The 22,579-nt window shown below is 48.9% G+C and overlaps 2 long non-coding RNA genes across 4 annotated transcripts; one reads left to right on the plus strand and one right to left on the minus strand.

The window, feature by feature from the left end:
- Window positions 1-367: 367 nt before the first annotated feature.
- LOC122227563 lies at window positions 368-17,936 on the minus strand. Of its 3 annotated transcripts, XR_006206120.1 has the most exons (5): window positions 17,614-17,936; window positions 9,427-9,493; window positions 6,678-6,732; window positions 1,636-1,783; window positions 368-1,008 (listed from the first exon to the last, which is right to left on the minus strand). It is a non-coding gene; the product is annotated as an uncharacterized LOC122227563 (long non-coding RNA). The 3 variants fall into 3 exon arrangements; XR_006206121.1 differs by lacking the exon at window positions 9,427-9,493; XR_006206122.1 differs by lacking the exons at window positions 6,678-6,732; window positions 9,427-9,493.
- Window positions 17,937-18,048: 112 nt separating this feature from the next.
- LOC122227337 lies at window positions 18,049-21,239 on the plus strand. The gene is made up of 3 exons (XR_006205980.1): window positions 18,049-18,159; window positions 18,876-18,980; window positions 20,557-21,239. It is a non-coding gene; the product is annotated as an uncharacterized LOC122227337 (long non-coding RNA).
- Window positions 21,240-22,579: the final 1,340 nt, after the last annotated feature.

Raw genomic sequence — 22,579 nt, forward strand, 5'->3', positions numbered from 1 at the left:
CACTAAACTACAGGGAGCACAACTAACCCTCACAGGAACTGAAAGTTTGCATGGTAGAGTGCACTCATGGCCCCAAATCTTCACCTCTCATTTCCTCACCCTTTGCCATGTGACTTGCTTTGGCCATTAAGATCAGGATAAGAATCATGTGCCCAAAGCTGCCGCAAGCATGTGTGTGATTGGACTTGCTATCTTGTGCTTTTTAAAAAATGTTTATTTATTTTGAGAGAGAGAGAGAGCAGGGAAGGGGCAGAGAGAGAGAGGGAGAGAAAGAATCCAAAGCAAGCTCCACACTGTCAGCACAGAGCCTGATGTGGAGCTCGAACCCACGAACCCCAAGATCATGACCTGAGCTGAAATTAAGACTTGAACACTTAACCAACTGAGCCACCCAGGTTCCCCTATCTTGCACTTTGCCACTGCCATGAGAACAATATGCCTGGGCCAGCCCATTAGTCCCAGGGGAAAAATGAGAGACATTCAAAGCTGAGCCAGTATCAACTGAGCCCATCCCAGCTGACCAAGAGAAGCATAGGCTACATGAACACTTGGCCCTTGACACTGAGATTTTATGGTTGCTTGTTACACAGCATTTGGGGGCAATTGTTAACCAGCCATAGGTGTCAAGCAGGATTCTCCCCATTTCAGTTTCTGCTCTCAGATTCCTCATGGTCTTTTGTCTCTGCTTTTCTCTGCTCTTCTGCTTCATCTATTCTTCTCTGAAAGGTCAATTTCGTTGGTTTCTCTTCCTCTTACATGTGATTTCCTCATAGATTCCTGAGCTGGTTCTCAGGAATCTACCATCAGCCCTAGAATGTCTCTCAGCCTCAGACTGTGTCTTTTGTCAAATCTCAGGCACAAAGGACTTACCCACCTCTCCACTCCTCAGTGGAACTTGATAGCCAATCAGGAAGAAACACAAAGTAGCGTTCCATGTTTCCCAGGGGGTGCGGTGAAAGTGAAGGAGTACTGTTCCTTTCTGTGAGTCCCCCCTAGGGAAATGTCTTGCTGCAGTAATGAAAAACCAAAAAACAAGCTCCTTAGTAGGTCATTCTGTTATGCAAATAATCATCTGTCCTAGGGAGGGGAGCCTGCTAAGATTGTCCCCCTAGGTATGTTGGGTGGGGAGGGAGGGGCGGGAGATAAGTAGCTGAGATTAAGAGGACCAGGGAAACAGGCAGAAATAAGTGTGGCCCTGATGGACCAGCACTAGAAATGAGGGAGGAGCCCCGTTACATTTGGAGTGAACTTAGTGAGGCCCTAGAGGTGGACTCGTATGGTGGGCACATCCCCAGACACAAGGACACCAGACAACACAACTAATTCTGAGTTCTACTCATGCTGATGGGTGACTGATTAAACAGGGCTACGTAAGTCAGGACAGGCAGATAAAGAGAGAGGTTCACAGACACCACAGAGCAGGCAGTGGCAGGGCCAGTGCGTGGACACTTCTGGAGGCCAGGAGCCAAGGTGGCGCTGATCCTGAGGTAGGCGACTGGCTCAGTCCTGTGGTCTTGTAATCCCCTCCCTTGGGTGCCAGCCAATCTCAAGGGAGTTACACATGTAGAAAGGTGGATGGAACCAAGCGTTAGAGAAAAAAACAGAGAGACAGAGCCCCTGTTCGTGACCACATACATTAGCAGAGACATCCTGGAAAGTGCTGTGGAAAGTCCGTAACCCAACAATCCTCTCCTGGGTGTAGAGCCTGAGAGGTTCCTGACCAGATTCCTGAGACACGTGCACCATGGCGACCATCCTGGTGCTGCTTCGGGTTAGCTAAAGCCTGGCAGAATGGGCAAGAGAAAGGCGGTAGGCACGCCTGAAGTTAACTATGTAAAAAGCAACAGGAATAGATCTTTAAAACATAGCGCAGAATGAAAAAAAATAAATAAGAAGAAACAGAACAAGATTTATGGCACAATACCATTAGTGTAAATTAAAAACACATACACACCACAAAACAACGTTATATTTTAACAAGGATCCATGAGGATGTTAGGCCATATATCAGACACACTGGAGTGAATACCGAGGGGAGGAGAAGGGACAGGCATGAGGACTCAGGATAAAGTAGGAAAAAGCCCATAAAACAAGAGAAGGCCTCGCACAGACTTTTTGTGATAATGAGTATCATAAACATAATTTCCATATCTGAGATCTGTTGTTTGTTTTTAATCTCAAGTGAGTCTACCGTGGGGCTATTTTGGGCTGGGACCATCTTAACACTAGCTGTTGGGATCCTGGGCGGGGGGTGGGGGTGGGGGTGGGGGGGTGGGTATGCAGCGCCACAAAGATTCCTGGCAGGGGCTCCACGGTCAGGTTGGGGAGGCAGGGAATGGAGGGGCTGTCGGCACAGGCTTTGGAATCACACAGTCCTGGGTTTTAGCCTTGACTTTGCCACATACCAGCCGTGTGACCTTGGACAAGTTGTGTGACCATTGGAAGGTTACTTCATTCTGCAAACTTCCATCTCCCCATTTATAAAATGGAAATAACAATATTGGGTGTGGAGGTCAAATGAGCTGATGTCTACAAAGCACTTAGCACAGTGCTTGGCTTCATAAACAGCGGATCCTACTATCCTGGAGGGTTTTTTGTTTTTGTTTTTGTTTTTGTTTTAGGTTTATTTATTTATTTTGAGAGAGAGTACACAAGTGCGAGCAGGGGAGGGGCAGAGAGAGAAGGAGAGAGAGAATCCCAAGCAGGCTCTGTGCTGTTAGCACAGACCCTGACACAGGGCTTGAAGCTACGAACCGTGAGGTCGTGACCTGAACCAAAATCAAGAGTTGGACATTTAACTGACTGAGCGACCAGAGATCCCTTCTCACCCAGTGTCCCCAAACCCCACTAATTCTCAGAATCAAAAAAATAACTTCATTTCCATGTTTCTCAGTCAGCTGCTTTCTGATGGGAGGGGGGCTGGATCAGCAGCCCCTGAGACCTCTTACCGGAGCTGCATCGAGTGCCTGGGGCAAGGCTGGGGGTCTGCTGGAAGCTTCCGGGGTGGGGGTGGGGGGGCTGAGCAGACCTGCAGGCTGCATTCCAGGAGCACACAGGCCAGGCCAGCTGGGGGCGGGGCATAAAAATCAGCAGCTCAGAGCATGGGGTGGGGGGAGGGCAGAGGGGATGGGAGGACGCTGTGACCTCAAGAGAGAGAAAGGTCAGGTGGAATGGAGACCCAGAAGCCCTTCTTACTGCTCCGTTTCTGCCCATGCAGAGTCCCCACCCTAGCCCCAGTCTTAAAGCTAGTGCCCTGCACTGGACCGCTCCCCTTTGAAGCTTTCTTCCTCCAAATAAGGTCACAATTTGTGTTTTCCCCATGTTGGTGGAAACCTGACTACAGCTTTCTTTGAAGGAAGACAGGACCCTTGCCCTCTGGGCATTTCGCTCCACACTGTGTAAATGCTGTATGCGTTTTACATCAAAGCCTCAGACATCTATGTGCATTCCTTATGTGGGGGTCCTCCTCCTTCTTGGCATAAGCTCCCCTGGGAAGTACGATCCAGCCTCTCTGGAAATCTCTTGGGCTAGAGGCCTGCCTGAAATCCTGTCTGGCTTTTTCTTTCATTTCCCAATATGCCCTCAATCATGCAGTCTTGTTGTAAATACTCCCCTACTCATCTGCTTCTCTCCACTCCCTGTGCCTTGACTACAGTGTAAGCCATCATCTTCTTTACCTTGGACCATGACCAAGGTTCCTCCTGCACCTCCCCATCCCCATCCCCTGGCTGCCTTCTCCCATCAATTCCCCGTGCGGCTCCAAGAATAATATCTCTCTAATGTAAATATGACTATGTCAGTCCCTCGCATAAAAGTTTTCAGTGTCTTCCCATAACCTGAGGACAGGATCCAAACCCCTTAACACGTGATACAGGGCTCTGCACCAAGCACCCCTGTCAAGGTCTACCATGTCACTCCAACCTCCTATGACTGCCCCAGCCACACTGCATGCCCATTACAGCCTTAGCGCTCCAAACCCTCTGCTGCCCCTGGACTTCACCCATGGTTGTCCCTCCTCATTCTTTACCTGGCTAACTTCTACTTGCTTTTAAAGGCTAATTTCACTTCTTCCAGGAAGTCTGCCCTGATGATCCAAGTCTATACTAAGGGTCCCGTGTGAATTGAATTGTGTCCCCTAAACTATATTCAAATCCTGAAATCCCCAGTACCTATGAATGTGACCTTATTTGGAAAGAGTCTTTGTAGATATAATCAAGTTAAGATGAGGTCACATGAGAGTGAGATGAGCCCCTAATTCAATGAGTGGCATCCTTGGAAGAAGAGGGTAAGATGGACATTGACACAGAAGGAGATGCCATGCAGTGATGGAGGCAGAGACGTGGCTGGGAGCCTACGACACCAGGGATTACCAGCAACCACCAGACGCTAAAGAGGCACACAAAAGGATCCTCCCCTAGAGCCTTCCCAGGGAGCACGGCCCGGCCAGCACCTTGATTTTGAGCTATACACTTCTGCCGTGTTAAACTCCCAAATGGTGGCAATTTGTGACAGCGGTCCTAGGAAACTAACGCAGGCTCCAGCTAGGTGCTCCCAGAGCTGGTGCGCCCTCTCACCAGAGGATATGCCCTTTATGCTTTTATGGGATTGCTTGCCTGCTCCAAATTAGTCAGTAAGCTCCTTAAGGACAGGGACCTTGTTTGACTTGCTCATCGCTGGAGCCCCAGCACACAGTAAGGAGGTATGTACTACATACATACTATGTGAGTGGGTGAAGAATGCACGAACCTGCAAGAGGGCGAAAAGGCTGGGGCCACAAAAACGTGGACATGGTGGGAGTGGGAGGTGGCGGGCAGGTCAGGAAGTCTTCCCGCGAGTCCAGGGAGTGCTGGACCCAGATGGGGCCTGCAGGAGGCAGCAGAGTCTCTGTGCTTCGTGCAGACAGGAGGCTGGACCACATCTGGGGCATTCTGGGGCAGTTCGCACCAGACTAAAGGTGTGGTCCTTGGTATGGGAGAAAAAGGCCATCCCGCAGGCCTGTGGAGGTGTCTCCACTGGTACCTCTGAGAGGCAAAAGCTCAGGCCAAGGGAGCTGGCAGCAGGGCTGTGTTTCAGTGTTTAACAGGGTTTCCAAAGAGGGGAACAGCCAGCCAGCCGTTCTTGGAATGAAGGAACTGAGCTGTGACCACAGGGCCCAGCCTCACTCCTTGGGTCCCAGCACGGCCACTTGCTAGAGAAGCACCCCCACACCCACACCACAACAAGCCCTGCTCTAGGGGGGCAAAGCAAGCCGGCTCAGTCCCCACCACCTCTCTTCTCTGTGTCTGCTGCCCTGCCCACATGAAGCTGCTTCAGTTCCTGGCTCGGTCCGTCTGAGGCTGCTCCCAGCATCCACTTGGCCTTCTTTCCTCCCTGGTGCATTGACCCCCAGGATGGGTGCTTAACAAACCCACACTGAGAGTTCATTTGGCACACACTCTCTCAGCCCCACACCCTTCCTCCTGATCTGCACATCCTGTCTCCTGGCTTGTCCTACCACCCAACCCCCTGATGATGCAGAGGCTTCTCAGTGCAAATGCAAAGAGACAGTTTGGTACAGAGAAGGGGATTCCTGACATTTGACACATCTTCCTAAATGGCATGTGTGACCCAGCCCTAGTTGCGAGCAGGTGGGGGTTAGTGGGGGCTGGTGCGGTGGGACAGAGGAACTGAGTGGGTTCCTGCAGAGCTCAGGGCAACCTTCTGAGGTAGGAGAAGAGGGTCTTCCTGGTAAGTAAAGATGGCTGTGATTCTTCTGCTCACAAGTCCAGGGACATGGAGCAAGTTCAAGTGCAGCCTTGGTTTTTAAGGATTCTGGCCTAAAGGGGAGGGGCGAGCGGTGGTTTCCAGAGTTCTAGGCAGTGTTTGGGTGCATTGCATTTACTAGAAGATACAGGAAATGTCTGAAAGCAGGGTCCAGCTTCAGCAGAGGGGCCACCAGGATCTGGAAGAGGGCCAGCATCCCAGGAGGTCCGAAAGCTACTTTCCCAGATTGCCAAGAAAGGGCCCTTTCCTCCTAAGAGAAGGCCAGTCCCCACTCTTGTCGCCCAAATGGGGAGAGTCCTCTCCCATGGTCAATTACTGTTGATGTCTTTTGTGAGCTATGTGTGTGTGCACACACCTGCACTACATTTTTCACATCTCTTGGCAAGTTAGTTTCTCCAGGTTTTGGAGCCATGAAGGGTTATTCTGAAGGGCAGTGAGAGAATCTAGAGTGAAGGAGAGGATACCCAAACCCAGGCTATAAAATGGGGGAAGGGAGGAAGGGAGGACAAATATGGCAAGACCATCATTTCCAGCACCGGGGAGCCTGCCTGCCAGTGAGGTTTTAGGGCAGCCACTGCATCTCCGGGGTCTTGGGTCTGGCATGTGTCATTTTAAAGGCTGCCTCAATCTGTGCAGCCTGAGCAAGGGCCAGGCAGAGTTACGAATGACAGGAAAAGGTATGTTGCACGCATCAGGTGTGTGCTTGTTTATATATTTCGCTAGGGCCTCAAGTCCATTTCCATCAGGAAGCAAATTGAATTCTGCAGAATTCTTTGCCTGGAGGCAGAGGGCAGGCAGCCTAGGGATGAGATTTTGGATAATAAGCCCCTGATAAAAGAAACGGCATCAAAGCTTCAGGGTTGGTCAAGTCTGGTGTATTGTAGGTGCCCAGTAAATAGTACTGAAATGCATACCTCTCCTCTTTCACAGACATTTGCCGACTCTAGTTTCCCGGCCTTGAGCTGACCCCTGTGGAGAATGGGTATTGGAATCGATGTTTAGGATGAGGGTAGAGAAGTGGTTTTTGCATTTGGCAAATGGTCCAATCCCAAAAATGCCCTAATCTGCTCTGCTATGACTACTCCTTGTTAGACACCCATCTGGTTGACAATTGTCAGACTGACTTGCAAACAACAGATGGGGAGTGACTCCCACAGGAGAGCTAAGAATGTGGAGCAAGAGACCCAGGACTTGGGCAGAACCTGATGAGTTGCTCCCTGGAGCTGGGGGTGGGGGGCAGGGGATGTGGGCGACTCACACACTACTGATTCCCTCTCCCCTTCCTCAACAATCAGAGTTTATTAGGACAGGAAATGTAGAGAGAAGCTCCTTCCCTAAAACGTGAGAATCATCTATGGCCTGATTCTGCACTCTGTCCATGAATTAGTGATTCTGAAAGGTGCCCCCAAAGAAGGAGGATTTAGAAGGACCAAGAGATCCACCTTTTTTTCACAATGGCCTTGTGCTGTTGGCACACTTGTTCCCAAAGTCATGCTGACTTTGAGCAGGCCTTGTCCAGCTGGTCTGCATACCCAACTCAGGGCACTACAGAGTAGTGGGCATAATATAGGTGTTTGGTTGCTCAAAAAGTTGGAAGTATGACTATGCCATTTACTCTTTGAGTAGGGTCTAAAACTCTCTGAGCTTCAGTTTCCTTATCTGTAAAATGGGTACTATTGGACCCCCGCTCTCTGGGGCCGTAATGAACCTTAAATGAGGAAACGTACGTAACACACCGAGCACAGTGCCTGGCCCTGTGTAGAAGCTCAGGACATTCTAGCTAGAATTGTTACTATTTTCTAGATGAGAAATCAAACCTCAATGAGTGAACCCTTTTGATCATAGGCAATAGAAACTAACTCAAACTAGCTTTATCAAAATTGAGAATTTGTTGGTTTTATATAACTGGAAGTCTGGGGACTCCAGGTCTTGACAAATGACGTTGTCACCATCATTGCCATTTTCCTCTGAATCTTCTCCATCCTCTCCATAGCTTTCCTCATGCCCTTTTTCTCTCTCCTACTATTTTCTGAACATTTGCTTCATTGTTACCTTAGTCAAAGGAGCCTCCATGACGAATGGCTTGGAGTTGCACTCTGGCTGTGGGTAACCTCAGGTTTACCTCATCCCAGTTACCCAACCCCACAGTAAAGAGGGAAACTTCTCTCTTCTGTTGCCCATATGTTAGATCCAAAGGAAGAAGACTGGGTCACTCAGCTTGGGTCACTTGCCCATCCTTGGGCCAAATGTCATGGCGGGGCTTGTGGGGATGGAAGTACAAACAGGGAAATTTGACCATCCAGGCCTGGACCAATTGTCCATTCCTGTGGCCAGGGGGCTAGAGGTCTGACTGGCATCCCCACCAGGCAGTTTTCCAAAGGAAGGCATGGTAAACTAAAAGGGTCAAAATTTCTTTGGCACGCCTACCATTGAGAGGTGGAGATTATTTCCCTTTCCCTCGAATCCGGACTATTTTTAGTAATCTTCACACCTAGCGTGGAGCCCCCGCAGGGCTTGAGCTCAAGACCCTGAGATCAAGACCTCAGCTGAGGTCAAGAATCGACACTTAACGAACTGAGTCACCCAGGTGCCCCATAATCCAGACTATTTTTGGCTTGTTTTGACTAATAAGATGCTTTTATTAGTCCGCTAATAAGCGGACATAGTGCTGCTTTACTACAAGGCTGGGCTTAACACACCCACAATTTCTGCTTTCATGTACCAGGATGTTCCCGCCAGGAGCCCAGCAACAGTGCTACGAGACACCTACACCACATAGAGGGGCTGTGTGGAAGAGAGCGAGGTGCTCGGGCACCAGCCCCTGTGAGCACCCAGCTCCCAGCCAGAACCACCTACGAGCATGTGAGTGAGCCACCTTAGACCTCCCCACCCAATCAGGCCTCAGGTGACTAAAGCCCAGCCAATACCAGGAGGACAGGAGCCGCCCAGCTGAGCCCAGTCAACCCATAGAATTGTGAGAGACAACAAACCATGGTGTTTTTAAGCTGCTAAGTTTTAGAAGGATTTGTTATACAGCAACTGGTGAGTGAAAAGATGATGCGGTTATAAGGGAGAAAGGAACACGGAGTAGACAAAAACAGTAGGTGTCCATTACTTCTGGTAAAGAAAACCAAGAACCTATCCTTCCCAGTCCCATCGCCCCTGAGGGTGAAACCCTGATAGCAGAACGATGGGGTCATCTGTTTAGGCAGGGCATTCCTTTTTTTTTTTTTTAATTTGTTTTAATGTTTATTTATTATTGAGAGACACAGAGAGAGAGAGACAGAACATGAGCATGGGAGGGGCAGAGACAGGAGGAGACACAGAATCTGAAGCAGGCTGAGCTGTCAGCACAGAGCCCAACGTGGGGCTCGAACTCACAAACCGCGATATCGTGACCTGAGCTGAAGTCAGATGCTTAACCGACTGAGCCACCCAGGCGCCCCCTAGGCATGGCATTCCTTAATGGGGGCAGCAAACTGTGGCTGATTCCCAGGGCAATAAGGAGGCACAGACTTGCTTCAAAGTCATGTTCACTCAACTCCCAAGTCTGCACTCTTTCTGCTATTCCAGTGGCCCAGAAGATCCACAGACAGAGACTCTGAGCAGTTCTGAGCAGCTCCTACCTTGTGGTGAACGCAAGAGGAAAATGGAGTATCTTACCTGAGACCCCAGAGAACGTCAAGACTGAAAGACCGTACGAAGCGGAGAACAAAGCCAAAGTTGAATTCTGAAACACACAGAGAGGGATGGGAGGAGCCACCAAATTGCAGGGAGCAGGTGTGAGTACCGCTGGCCAGGGACCAGGCTCTGAGATCAAAAGGCTGAAAGCACGAGGGAGGTGGATCCAGCCAGCCCAGTGTCCAGTTTGTGGCCATGTCCCCTCACTGCTGGGCTGACACAACGCCTCCCCCCTGTTTGTACACTACTGGCCACCCCATATAGAGGTCACACGCGCTCAGGCTAGGCACCTGACTCCCAAGACACGACATGCTTCCAAATTCATTCCTTATGAGACCTTGTGGGTTAGAAAGATGAGATGCTTGCATCAGGCTGGGGATTGTCATATTGAGTTAAATTTGATCATGCTAGTAAAAGGATTTGTATTTTTGTACCAGCAAATGGATACCTCCAGAATTAGCAAACAAAAAATGACTGGAAATAAATTCATCCAACGCAGTCTGTCGAGTTATAAGCAGGAGGGAGTCTGGGATGACTCCTGCATGTCAGGAGGGTATGACATGAAGTCAGTGTTGGCAAACGCTGGCATGGGAGAAGTTGCTGACACTGGATAAAGTCCCCACTATGAGCCACAGGTCACCCTTGTATACAGTCAGCCGGCAGCCTACTGTCTGTGCCCTCATGTCACGGCCTTCCTACTTCTCTTTAGACTTAGATATATCCCTGCAGGGTGTGGCCCCCTCAGGCCCAAGCCCATCCTGACCCAAGCCAGCCTGGGTGAGAATCCCAGTGGATCCAGGCTTAGCCACACTGCTGTCAGCCCAGGATCTCGTATGCTTAGAATGGATTTTGAAGCCCACTGCTCCTGCTACGTGCTCAGAATGTGACGATTACCCCCATACTGGGGCTTGACCTAGACACAGAGAAGTCCCCTGTTAATACATGCCCCTCCATCATCCAAAAAACAAAATCGCTCCATGCTGGGCATCGGTCGAGATGTACTGGGGCATGCAAAGGACACTGCTGAGACCCAAGGCAGAGGCCAGTGTGCCAGCCAGGCACACAGGCTGAGGAGGAGGAAAGCCTGGTTCCATGAACACAGGAGGCCCAGGAACACAGCCTGAGTCCGGGCCTCTCTGGCTGGTGGAACCAACCGGGAGCCAGAGGGGTCAGCATGGGCTCAGGGGCGGTGTGGATATTGCTGTTGATGGGTCAGTTTGCTGCTCATCAGAAAATGGAGGAGCAGGGACCAACAAGGACCCCTGTTCATGGAAAGGGGGAGCTGTGGTTCCCAGTGGGGACTTCAGTGGTTGCAGCCACCCCACCCCTCCAGGTGTTTGCTGAAACTCCTTTGCTGTCCCAGCAGAGACTCCTTACCCTCTTATTGGATTGATTGGGTTTTTTTAAATCCAGTAATCCTTTCCTGTGTTCCCTCCAATGCTGTTTATTGTGTAGCAGGAAGATGGAAATCTATTTACTAATCTGTTCAATTTTAACTCAATGCTGCCATCATCCTGGGAGGGGCGGGGAAGGTTGGGGCTGATGTGGAATCCTGGGGGGAGCACAATGAGAGCCCAGCTGAGTCAACCTCCAAAGTAACTTTAACACAATACGGTTGGGTTTCTGTTTTTTCAAAAAGCAATTGAAATAGAGAAGGTAGGATTTTTAAAGGGAAGGTGCCACTAGCATTTTCTCTGTCTCAATAGCTGCATTGTGGGACTTCTGCCTGAATAATCTGGCTAATTGCTTCAGTTCCCTGCTTTGCTCAGGCTGGCTGAGGAGGGGGCCTCCTGCTGGGTCTTCAAGGGGCCAAAGGAGGGGAAGGAATCTTCTTCTCTTGTCAGAGCTACAATCAGTGGACAAATGATGAGTCTACCAACAGCTACCCCCTTACACATCACTTGCCATAGATTTCCCCCAAACCACCAGCTGTGTGGGTGCCAGAGTCTATGGGAACACACTGCGTGGCCACCAGCTGGCGTGACACATCAGTCATTTGGGTTCAGGAGTTGGCAACCTGCGACCAGAAGGCGAGACATTTGCTGAGGGTGGGGCCACCCAAGGACTGGAGCATACCCGTGGCCAGCCAGACCCAGAGTGGCCCAAGTGTCCTTAGGCCACCAGCTCTTCACCAGGGCCCAGGACTCACAGCACCTCAGCCTACACTGTGCATATTGGTGGGTCAGGTCTTCACCTTCCTGCTGTCCCCATGGCCAAAGCCCTTCGAGCAGCCTGACCTCCAGGCTGCATCCTGGTCTCCACCGGGAGGAGTCCAGGGACCTCCCCTTTTGCCCTGTGTGGCCACCATGCCCACTCTGACCTGTGGTCAGGTCCATGGCCAGAGCTTTGCCCCACCTAATGCCCAGGGTAGACAGGAGCCAGCAATGGGCACTTGTCAGGTCCAAGTACAGAGCCCCTCTGGACCCTTGCACCTGACAAGGACATTTGCATGATGACTCCTTATGGACACCTGTCTCTGGCCTTGGCCCTCTGTCACAGGGACACCATTCTGGCCCTTGCTCCCAGGCTCCAAAACCATGCACAAGAGAAACCCCTCCTTTCCAGTCTGCCCAAAGGACTTCCTGGCTGAGCTTATTTTCTATCTGCTTCCCCATTAGAAAAGAGGGTATGAACTTTTTGCAAAGAAACCGTCCCTTCACCAACTCCTGCTTGACCCAGCACCGCCTATTTTTTGCATCAAGATGATGAAGTCTGCTCCCTTGGCTGGGAGTCTCACTATCCTCACTGACATCTAAAGAAATGACCGGGCGGCATTGGGGGGGGCGGGGTGAGTTGCTCCTGACTGCTGGCTCCTTGACCCAAATAGGAATGCCTCTGAAGGGTCCCGAGCTCCCTGTTCACTGACGGCATCAGGCTGTCATCTTAGGTGTGGCGGAGTTAGTAGAGACGGGAAGGTGCTCGACTCCGTGGGGGGGGGGGGGGGGGGGGGGTCTACCTGACACTGAAGTGCCAGTGAGGTTGGCACCCAGGTCCACACAGGCCACAGGTGTGTGTGCTGAGCCATCCGTTTATAGAGCTCGTGGATGCCCTGAGTGGAAACGCTCCTGATTTCAATCACAGATCACATCCGCACCAGATAAAACCAGCTTGCTAAATTGGGTTTCCTGCACCATCCTGATGTGTGTCCTGGCATATAAAATCAGTCGCTTAAAGGCAAATCAATGAGCCAGATGAGGTCTCCAGGCTCAGGAATTAGGCTCAGTGCCTCTGCCTCGATTTTTCAGATTCCAATTTAACTAACATTTATTGAGCAACTATATTTGCCAAGTGATGAGCTCAGTGCTTCCACATATGCTATTTTATGAACAGTTATAAAAGCTCTGCAAGGGAGTAATATTATGGCCACAGTAAAGAGGAGGATAAGTGACGGCCTCAAGGTCACCCAGCTGTCAGTGGCAGAGCTGTGGTTGGAGCTGGGAACTTTTCCATCGTTTCATCGCTACCCAAGACTGATTTACAGGATGGAGTCCGTACTTCTCATCAGGGCCGTGGCTTCAGCTGACACAAGAGCTCCGGAGTGAAAAGTGTGCATCGTGAAGCTCAGCTCCTGAGGCCAAACTGTCCGCACTCACCTTGGAACCAGGCATCCAGCTGGCAGAGTGTTCCCCTAGAGGTGACCATGAGGAGGGACTGGCTCCTTTGGGGACAGACCAAGGCGCTAACCCAGAGCTGCTGCTGCTTGTGGCTCAACATTTCTGGACTTTGGTTTTCTCACCCTGAGGAGGGAGGGCTTATATCCATTCCACCAGGGCTATTGGAGGATCGCACCATAAACCTTCGGGCAGACAGTCTCACGGCAACGTGAGCTGCATGAGGGCAGAGAATCTGCCTGCTTTGTTCAGAGCTATGGCTCTAGGTCAGTGCTGGCACATAGGCGCTGGGTAAACACTGGCGGCATGAATGAATTCCGTGATGCTGGTTCCCTTCCGTGCTCCTCCCTGCTGTGAGTAGACATGTTCTACAACGGTTTGGTACTTGCCTTGTGCCCAAGACACAAGGGGCTCGGCTCAAGGCTTTGTGGAGTTTTCCACACACAACCGGAAACAGCCCCTCACACGCAGCAGGCCGTGGCCACCTCATTTCCTTTCCCTCACTGTCACCCTCCACACGACACTGCACAAGCCCCAAGCCCCCCACCCTCTACATCAGAGTTTTTAAAAAGCGTGACTTACAATTTTTTTTTTTACTTTGGCAAACAAGGGTATTTTTAAAAAAATCTACGATCGCCATCATTTCATGGACATTTTAACAGCAAAACTAGAGGACATATCAGAATAAACGACAGTCCTTTCTAAGAACAAACAGCTGGCAAACTTAGATTAACGTATCTTCCCCAAACGTTGGGCTTTACACTTTTTTTGGGGTGCAGAACAGTGATAGTGTGGAATTTTATTTTATGATGTCACATGGCAGTTTTTTTTCGTTGATATAAATTTGTCAATTTGAGGATCTATATGTCACTATACTCATAGTGACAGCAATGGCAATAGAAAACATTCAATGAGTACTACTTGTGGGCCATATGCTCAATAATTTTCAAGCCTTAACTCCTTAAGATACAGCCCGTGAGGTGGAATGATTGGCCTCAATACCCAGATGGGGAAACTAAGGCTCCTGCCTTCTCCCTGATGGAGGCAAGCTGTATGTGGCTTCACGAGGGCTACAGGAAGGGGGCCTCCCAGTTTACACCTATCACAGTGCATCCTGGAGTACAGATCGGTCAACCCAGCACAGTCAGGAATGTATCAGGGAAGCAAGCCACTGCCAGGTGACTTATCCCAGCCCGACAAGAATCTACAGATGGCACCTGGGACCCACAGCCCTAAATCACCATCTACCAACAAAAAGCAAGGCACGTGACAGATCTTTTCAGGACCTTCAGAACATGATACCTCAAGGCCCAAGTTCCTCACAACGTCGAAGTATCACTCCGAGGTATCCCGAGGTAAAAGCTAATATTTATTAAAGAAAAGCTGGTCTAATCTCTAGTAAAGGTATCACAATGGCTTTATTGATTTTTTTTAAAGAAAAGTTACATTTTAAAAAGAAAAATGCCAATTTCACAAGCAACCTCCAGCCAGATTCCTGGCCCTTTGGGATAGCTCACAGCAATTCTGGTTTAAAAAAAAAAAAAAAAAAAAAAGAAGAGAGAGAAAGAGAAAAAATCTTGAAAAAAGGGCTTTTCATACAGACATACAAGAAAGTAAATAAAATCGATTGAAAATACTAACAGAGAGCCATTCATTTTGTTAAGTGTTATAAAAATGCCAAAAGTGCATCCTCTTCCCAGGCTCTAGGGCTTAGGATGTTTCCTTTTCTGAAAACTGACATCTGTAAGGAAGAAAATACAAATAAAGAGAAAAATGATGAACACCATTTTTTTTTTTTGAAGGCTCTGAGTGATCACGGAAATGCAAGGATGTAATCTCATTAACTATATAGCCAGGGTCTCATTTTCTCACTGTCTCAGGTGCTGGGGCATAGGAGTTGTGACCTCTTTGTAGAGAATCTTCTGGAAGAAACAGTGCCCTAACTGGGACTCAAGGTGGTATCCTGTGACTAAGATTCTCAACTAGTCAAAATACCTGGGCTCTATGTACCAGTCTGGGTCTCAGCAGAAAATAGGTGGCACACTCAGTTTGGATAAGTGAAGAGAGTTTTCAAAGGGGTGGGCAGGGTGCAGGGACACCATAAAAGATGGTGTAGGACCTCAGCCCTGAAGGAATGAGGGGAGGAGAGATGTACAGGAATCTGGAGACAGAAAGAGCTGTGGTTTTCTTTCATGGTGTCAGCTAGCTCAAGGTAACCCCACAAAGAGAGAAGTAGGGGAAAACAGTATCCTCCCTTACTTTCCTCCTTCCCTGGGATCTACTGGTGTTCCCTGTTGGCCAAACCCAACTGGAAATCAGAAGACAAAAACCTTCTTGGCCCATACCCATACCCAGAGCAAAGAGCTGGGAATCTTGGGGCAGAGTATCTTCATTCATTGGAGCTTTGATTTATATAAGAGTTGAAGGGGTCAGATATTAACTAGACCCAGAAATACATACTTGAAAATGGATATGTAATTTTCATTTAAATAGAAGTTACAGTAAAACCTTGAATTGAGAGTAACTTGTTCTGCAAGTGTTCTGCAAGACAAGCAAACATTTCTAATAAATTGTAACTTGATAAATGAGCAATGTCTTGCAATATGAGTAGTACGTGATGCCAAATGTCACGCGATCACAAGTGAGCCAAAGCTTCTCTCTCTCTCTCTCTCTCTCTTTTGCTGCAGGACTGTGGGTGATCATCTCCCATGCTCAGATGCTTGGTCTCAGGCCATGGCATTCAGCAGAAATCAGTGATTTTTCAGAATGTTGGAAGGTGCCCACACCTGACGCTAGTGTATTTTTTGTCACTTCAAAGCACCTATGGACAACAGTCCTTTGCTTTTCCATACAAGACTAAGCTTAGGAATACTTTGTTTCATTCTAGGTCAGGCTACCTGCTGATGTAGACCCTTTCCTCTGCTACCTTATTGCCAGTTACACTAAATACAGTAGATGACAAGAGTTTATTAACACTGTACTATAGTCAACATCCATGAGAGCATGTACATGGCCCCCATCCATTGAGCCAATAGGTAGCTCATTAGTGATTCCATTAGTGACAGTGAAAGTGGTCCTACACAATAACCCTCCTCTCTTGTCTCCCTCACACCAGCCATGAAGGTTTTCAAAGGTAAGTGCAAGTTAATTTGTTTATTTTTCTTTATATTTTGTATTTACTTTCCTATTTTATATTATATTACAGCATTGTAATCATTTTTATATGAATATTTTGGGGTTGTGGAACAAATCATCTCAGTTTCCATTATTTCTTATGGGGAAATTTGCTTTGATATACAAGTATTTTGCATTCCAAGCATGTTTCCAGAATGACTTATGCTCACAAACCAAGGTTTTACTGTATTTAAAATGTAGTTATTTCTGGTTAAATTCAGAGAGGGTACTTTGGATTTGGTATGGTACCCAACAATGTCCTCAAACCCAGCCCTGGATAAAATTTATCCAAGTGCCTCAAAAAAATGACCAGTTGGGCCTATGAGTTCAAGTCCAGTAGAAATGTTAGAACATAAAGGGCACTCGCACCACTGAGAGTTAGATGGGCATTCATATAGCAGTCAGAGGGGACGCACAGGAGCCTGATGACTAAGGTCATGATGGGGCTAATATCACTTAAACGCAAAGGCTGTAGTGGGAAAAACTTCACAGCAATTAAGGAGAATGTATGGGCCCCAGAGACTTTCTGGGGGGGACAGGAGGGATATGGGAGTGTTCAATTTAAAAAAGGGAAACCTCACTAAAGTGGACTGAGGAGGCTAGAAGGGGAGTCTGTAAAGGGGAGCCCTACCACTGAATGCCAATTACAGGAAAAATTGTCCATTACAGACCCTAACAGAGGAATTTCGACAGGAAAGAATCATGAAATACAGGCCCAACTGGGAAAGCTATACACAGTATCTTCAATAAGAAATTGACTCTCCCTGTAATTCAGCTGGTGAGAAACCATCATCACCCTGAACTCTTGCTTTCTTCCATTGGGCTTTTATTCAAAACAACCCCTCTCAGGTTCTTTCTTCTCCACAAAGTAATAGTGTTCCTGTCCTTTGTTTATTGGACTTGCCTATGGTATTGCCCCAGCTTGCTTGTCCAGTACTGTAATTCTTTGCTATTCCCAAATGAGCCCATCTTTTGCTGGTCAGACAACTGGGAGCTTTATTTTTAAGGTTAACAAGAGTTTAGGGAACCAGACAATCCATCGGCGGGAGCTCATGGCCAAGCTCATGCTCCACACCCACCCCCCCCCACCGACTGCATGCACACTCATGTGCACACACACGCACTGATGCTGCCCTATTGGTCTGACCTTGCCAGAAGCTATGAGAAATCTACCAGTGACCTGACCACGTGTCCTGCTGTCACTAACTTCAGGGAAATTTGACTGCAGTCATGGAGATTTCAATGCCCCTGGTCCCAATTTCACAGCCTTCCTCTCTCACTCCTCAAGCCCCTTTGCCCACAGCTCGCCCTGGCCTCCCGTGGAGACCTCCCAATAAACTGGCAGCCTTGTTTGATCATCTCAAAAACAACTAAACACACATACTGTGGGCCACGTGCTCTCGCTTCTGCGCCAACAGTGCTCCAGGTGGATCGTTATTGCCACATGTGAGATGAGAAAACCGAGGCGCGGAGTAACGGAGCAAATCTGACTGCAGCAACAGGTCCTTTATGATCCCAAGCTCCCATTAAGATCAGAAGAGGAAGTTCCTCTGGGCTTTGTCGTTCAGAGCTCCTGGTCAAATTGTGTGCAGTGGAGAGGCGGCACGCTGCTCCCAAATTGCCGAATGGCAGAGCAGAATTTTGCACCCTCGTCTTTACATGTCTTCCACAGACTGCCTCAATCAGATGGGAACGGTACTTCTAAGAGACAAGTAAAGAAGGGGATGCTCCTGCGCCTGCCTTTTGAGGAGCAAAGCGGCAGCCCTCTCTGGCAGCACAATGTTCCATTGTTCCTTTCAACTCAGGGACGGAGCTGACAGGTCCCCAGAAACTGTGCCTCCCCCATCCTTCCACACCCCTTGAGAGTGCGCTCGGGAAGAAAGAGGCCAGCTCCAATAGGGGTGGGGGGTGCACCGAAGAAGTCCTGAAGGTCAGGCTTAATGAAGGGCAGATGGGTGGGGCTGGGTGCCCCAGAACCAGACTGAGACAAGGATTAGGTCGCTTACGTGGGGCGTGATTCCGGGTGAAAGAGTTGGGAGTAACCCAGGGAAGGAAAGGAAGCCAACACGCTTTCTGACGTGAGCACCTGGGTCTCAGCCCCTCAGGAAGCCCCTGGGAGACTGTGTGGAACACGCCTTGGAACAGAAAGTGAGCGTTGAGCTACTCATCCTCTCCAGTGACTGCTTGAAGGCTGTTCCCAAGGGTGGGAACTCCCCAGCCATCCTGCCCCACCCCCACCCCCACCTCCCGCCAAGCATGCTCCGACTAGAGAACACCCTCAGGGAGAGGGCTTGCAGTTGCAATCTGTTACCAGGAAGAGGATGGTGACTGCAGAGGACAAGGACAGGGCCTCCACTATGTCTGCCACCCCGGGGAGACTCCGTTCTAGTATCAGTATTTCCAGGTCAGGAGAAGTGAGGGCAGAGGAAGATGGAGAGTACATGGTGGGACTGTCTGTCCATTCGGGCAGGATATTGTTCTCTTCACCATCTCTGCACCTATGTCCTCATCAGTTCGGTGAGGCTGATCACATTCTCTGTCCCGTGCAGTTGGTGTGGAATCACATGAGTTAATATGTGTGAAGCACTCAGGACAGTGGCAGAGTAAGTGCTCTCACTAAATGACTCTGCTTTGCCTGGTCCACAGGGTTGAGAACATATTGGAAGCCCCATTCCCATCCATGATGTAGAGACTGGAATCGCTTTTAATGCTTTTATCCTGGCACAAGAACCCCAGGAGACTCCTTCCTCAGTAAGTTGGGCAGACCTCAAGCCCTGAAACAGGCCTCACCACCTAGATACCTCCTGGTCACTTGCCTTCCTGTAACCTCCAGTCCTGTTGAGTGGTCTGCCTCTAAGGCCAGCTTCTGCTTTGTTGTTCTTCCCCGGGTTTACGTCTTCCCCTGAGGCAGGAGCTTTGCCCTGCACCCCTGCCTTCTGGCCTGATGGGCAGACCCTGAGCTCTACCAGCCCCTCTGCTGGAGGGGTTGGAGGTGGACCTTAAATCCCACTCCCTGGCTATGCTGGGGTCCTGCTCCAAGGAGATAGCTGCACTCTCATCTTCCCTTTGCTGGGGTGAGACCTCAGGGGGTCAAGGTCTTGAGACACCCTTGGCAGCACCAGGGTATGCCTTCCTGAGCCACCCACCCAAATGGGATGGGGGAGGGAGCCCAGCATGAGCATCTGAGCACCATCAGCCTTGTCCTCTGATCCCATGACCAAAGCCCCCAACTACACAGAGGCTATGTGTGGACTCTGTTTCTGACACCCCAGGTCCTGAAGACCCTTTGGCAACACCAGGAGCTCCCTCCAGCCTCTTGTGAGTCATACTTGACGAGGACCAGCTCTGCTCCTGGCACACGGGCCACCTCTGCTTTGCCTCCTGCATTGTCACAGCCCTGAGCCTGCCTGAGTTAGTCCTCTCCTTAGGGCGTTGTGGTACCAGTAGTGGCTCTTCCCAGGACAGGGGTGTGGCAGGGAGGTGCACCTGGGTCACCATCAGAAAACATTGCGTCCATCTTAGTGGCCCTTTTCCTACTCAGACTCTAGAATACAGGTTTGCTGATGTTAGTCTTCTTTGGAAATGCATTCACATTTGCTGGGACATGATAATGGACAGAAATTGCTGCAAAATTGACTGTTGGGGAAATGTAAGGGTGACGGATTCTCTTAGGGGCACGTGGCCAACAACAGGCAGTGCCCATACTTGATGCATTTAGCATCTTTATTAAGGATCTGGTTGAAGGAACATGAACAGTGTGGTTCATCATCTTTTTTTAACTTTAAAAATTTTTCACAAATAATTTATGTTTATTACAGAAAAAGCAGATGGGCCAAAGGAAAATTAAGAAAAATGACTCTCCATCCCACTATTCGGAAATAACCACTCTTTTTCACATTTTGGTGCAAATCTGCAATACCTACATGTGCATATATAAATATGTGTCAAGCTGAAATTCTGGACCTAAGGCTTTTTTTTTTTTTTAAATCTTGATGTTTAAAGCTTTGATAAAACAGTTTTTGGTCCAGAAAGTGATACAGACTAGCATTGACCTTAGGAGTAAACTGTTTATTTGGGAAAAACCCTTTGAACAAAACATTAAGCAAATTCCTCCCTCCTGCAGCTCTAGGGGAATGAACTGATATTGAACTATTGTACTTGATGCCGTTGTCCATTTGGAGGCCATTAGACAGGGCCCGCCCAGTTCACTGAAGGAGAAATGAGCATTTGTGCTGTCAGCCAGGAAAGAATAATCCTGGGAAAGCAAGAGAGGCCCAGACAGGTGAGCCTCAGACAGGGAGAAGAATATCTTTTTTCTTCTCCCTAGGTCCTAAAACAACCAGGACCTCGGAAGCCTGGACATCACAGAGACTTCTGGCAGAGACAAAGATGGCCTCCAGCTTGGCTGAGGTGGCAGCAAGGCAGTGAGAGTCCATAGGGGTGCCCAAGGAGGGGTCTGGGGGAAATCAAAAGCAGTCATTTCTTCTGGGACTTGTCAGTTTTGCTTGGAGGGGTGGTTCCCTTTGGTTATCCCCAAATTTAGTGAAAAGGCAGAGACCAGTGCTAGCTGTGCCACGTAACTAAGGGAAGAGCTCTTCCGGGCTGGAGTTAGAATGGTAAAAGAAGAGCAATGCTGGTCCTCTGAAGGCCAGCCTGGAGGTACCAGCAGGGTCTGGCAGAAGATCACCAGTCCCAGATACAGGACGCTGAGCCTGTCTCCTGGAGCTTGCAGGGAAGCAGAGGCAGGGCAATGCATGCAGACCGTGCCCTGGGGGACTCTCAGAAAGGACCACATGACCCTCTGAGGGAGGCTCTGTTCCTGACATCAGGCAAAACCAAGATGTGGAGCCTAGTCATTTACAGTATTAGCTGAAATATGTTCTTACCAGCTGGTGAAGTCTGAGACATTCTATTTGTAGACATGTACTCTACCTGCTCTCCTGACATTAGGCAAAACCAAGATATGGAGCCTAGTCATTTACAGTATTAGCTGAAATATATTCTCACAAGCTGGTGAAGTCTGAGACATTCTATTTGTAGACATGTACTGTCTACCTGCTTTTTTGAAATGGGCTTCCCCACCACCACCTCAACAATATATTGTGTGAAACTGTCCATATCAGTAGATATGGACAGTGTCACTTTAATAGATGAATCATGTTCCTCTTCACACATGTATTTACTATAATTTATTTAAACATCCCTTTTTGTTGAAGCAACTTGAAAGCAGAGTGGTTCTGAGATAAGCAAGGCAGGGATGTGGAGAAAGGTGAGCACTGGCCTTTCAAATCACTGCACTGGCAGTGATTTGGAGCTCCTGGGGCAGTGTCCATTTGGCTTGTCCTCAGAGTCAGGCTCCTGTACTCATGTATCCACTCTCAGCCATGCTGATAGTGCTCTGATACTGCCCATGCTGGTTTGCAGCTAGAGACTATGCCACTTTTTCCTTGGCTTCTTCTCAGAGAAGAAAAGGATCAGAAAAAAGTGGCGTGCCATAACATCTCTATAAACCCCATCCGTGTTGAAGGCTTTCAGTTGAAGATGGTGGATGGAACGTAGTGTTTATGTCCTCTACTTCTCCGGGGTCCACTGAAAAATAACAGTGATAAAATCTTTTAAAGGATAAAGAGAATTGGGGAAAGAACAGCAACAAGCAAGAGATTTCAACAATTTTTAGAGGATGCAAAGCAGAAGGAGGGGTGGTAACTGTTTTTTTCAGAGAGGAAGAAGTGACACCTGCAAGTCCTTCTAGAGAGAAGACAGTTCATGTGCTCTGCCCAAGGGCCCCTGGAGAGGTCAGGGCTTGGAGGCACTGGGTTCCGTGGAGAGCAGAGGTGAAGCTCAGGGCTGCACACAGAGACCCAAGTGGATACACTGGGTGAATAGACTCTCCAGTAAGATGTGAGGAGTCTGCACACTTTTCAGTTTCTTCCTTCCTAACAGAACCCTGCCTTGTTAGATCAATCTGTCTTGCACACAGCATGTGCTTCAAGGGGAGACCTAATCCCAGGTCAATCAGATGAGACCTGATTGGCCTGAGCCAGTTAGCACAGAACGGTTCACGTGGGCTCCAAGAGTGGCCTGTTGATGCAGGATGACCCCATCAGAGAAAAAAAAAGCACTAGCAGAGAGATTTTCTCTCACTTTCTTCAGTTGGATATTGAAGTATATAATAAAAAGAGTGCTTCTCAAACTTTCATGTGCATATGAATCACATGGGGATCTTATTAAAATGCAGATTCTGATTAGTAGGTCTGGGAACTAGCTTTGGATTCTGCATTTATGACAAGCTTTTAGGTGATACTAATATTGCTGGTCCAAGGACCATGCTTTGAGTAGTAAAGGCATAG

The sequence above is a fragment of the Panthera leo genome, chromosome C1 (assembly GCF_018350215.1).
Source record: "Panthera leo isolate Ple1 chromosome C1, P.leo_Ple1_pat1.1, whole genome shotgun sequence".
Taxonomy (NCBI): Eukaryota; Metazoa; Chordata; class Mammalia; order Carnivora; family Felidae; genus Panthera; species Panthera leo.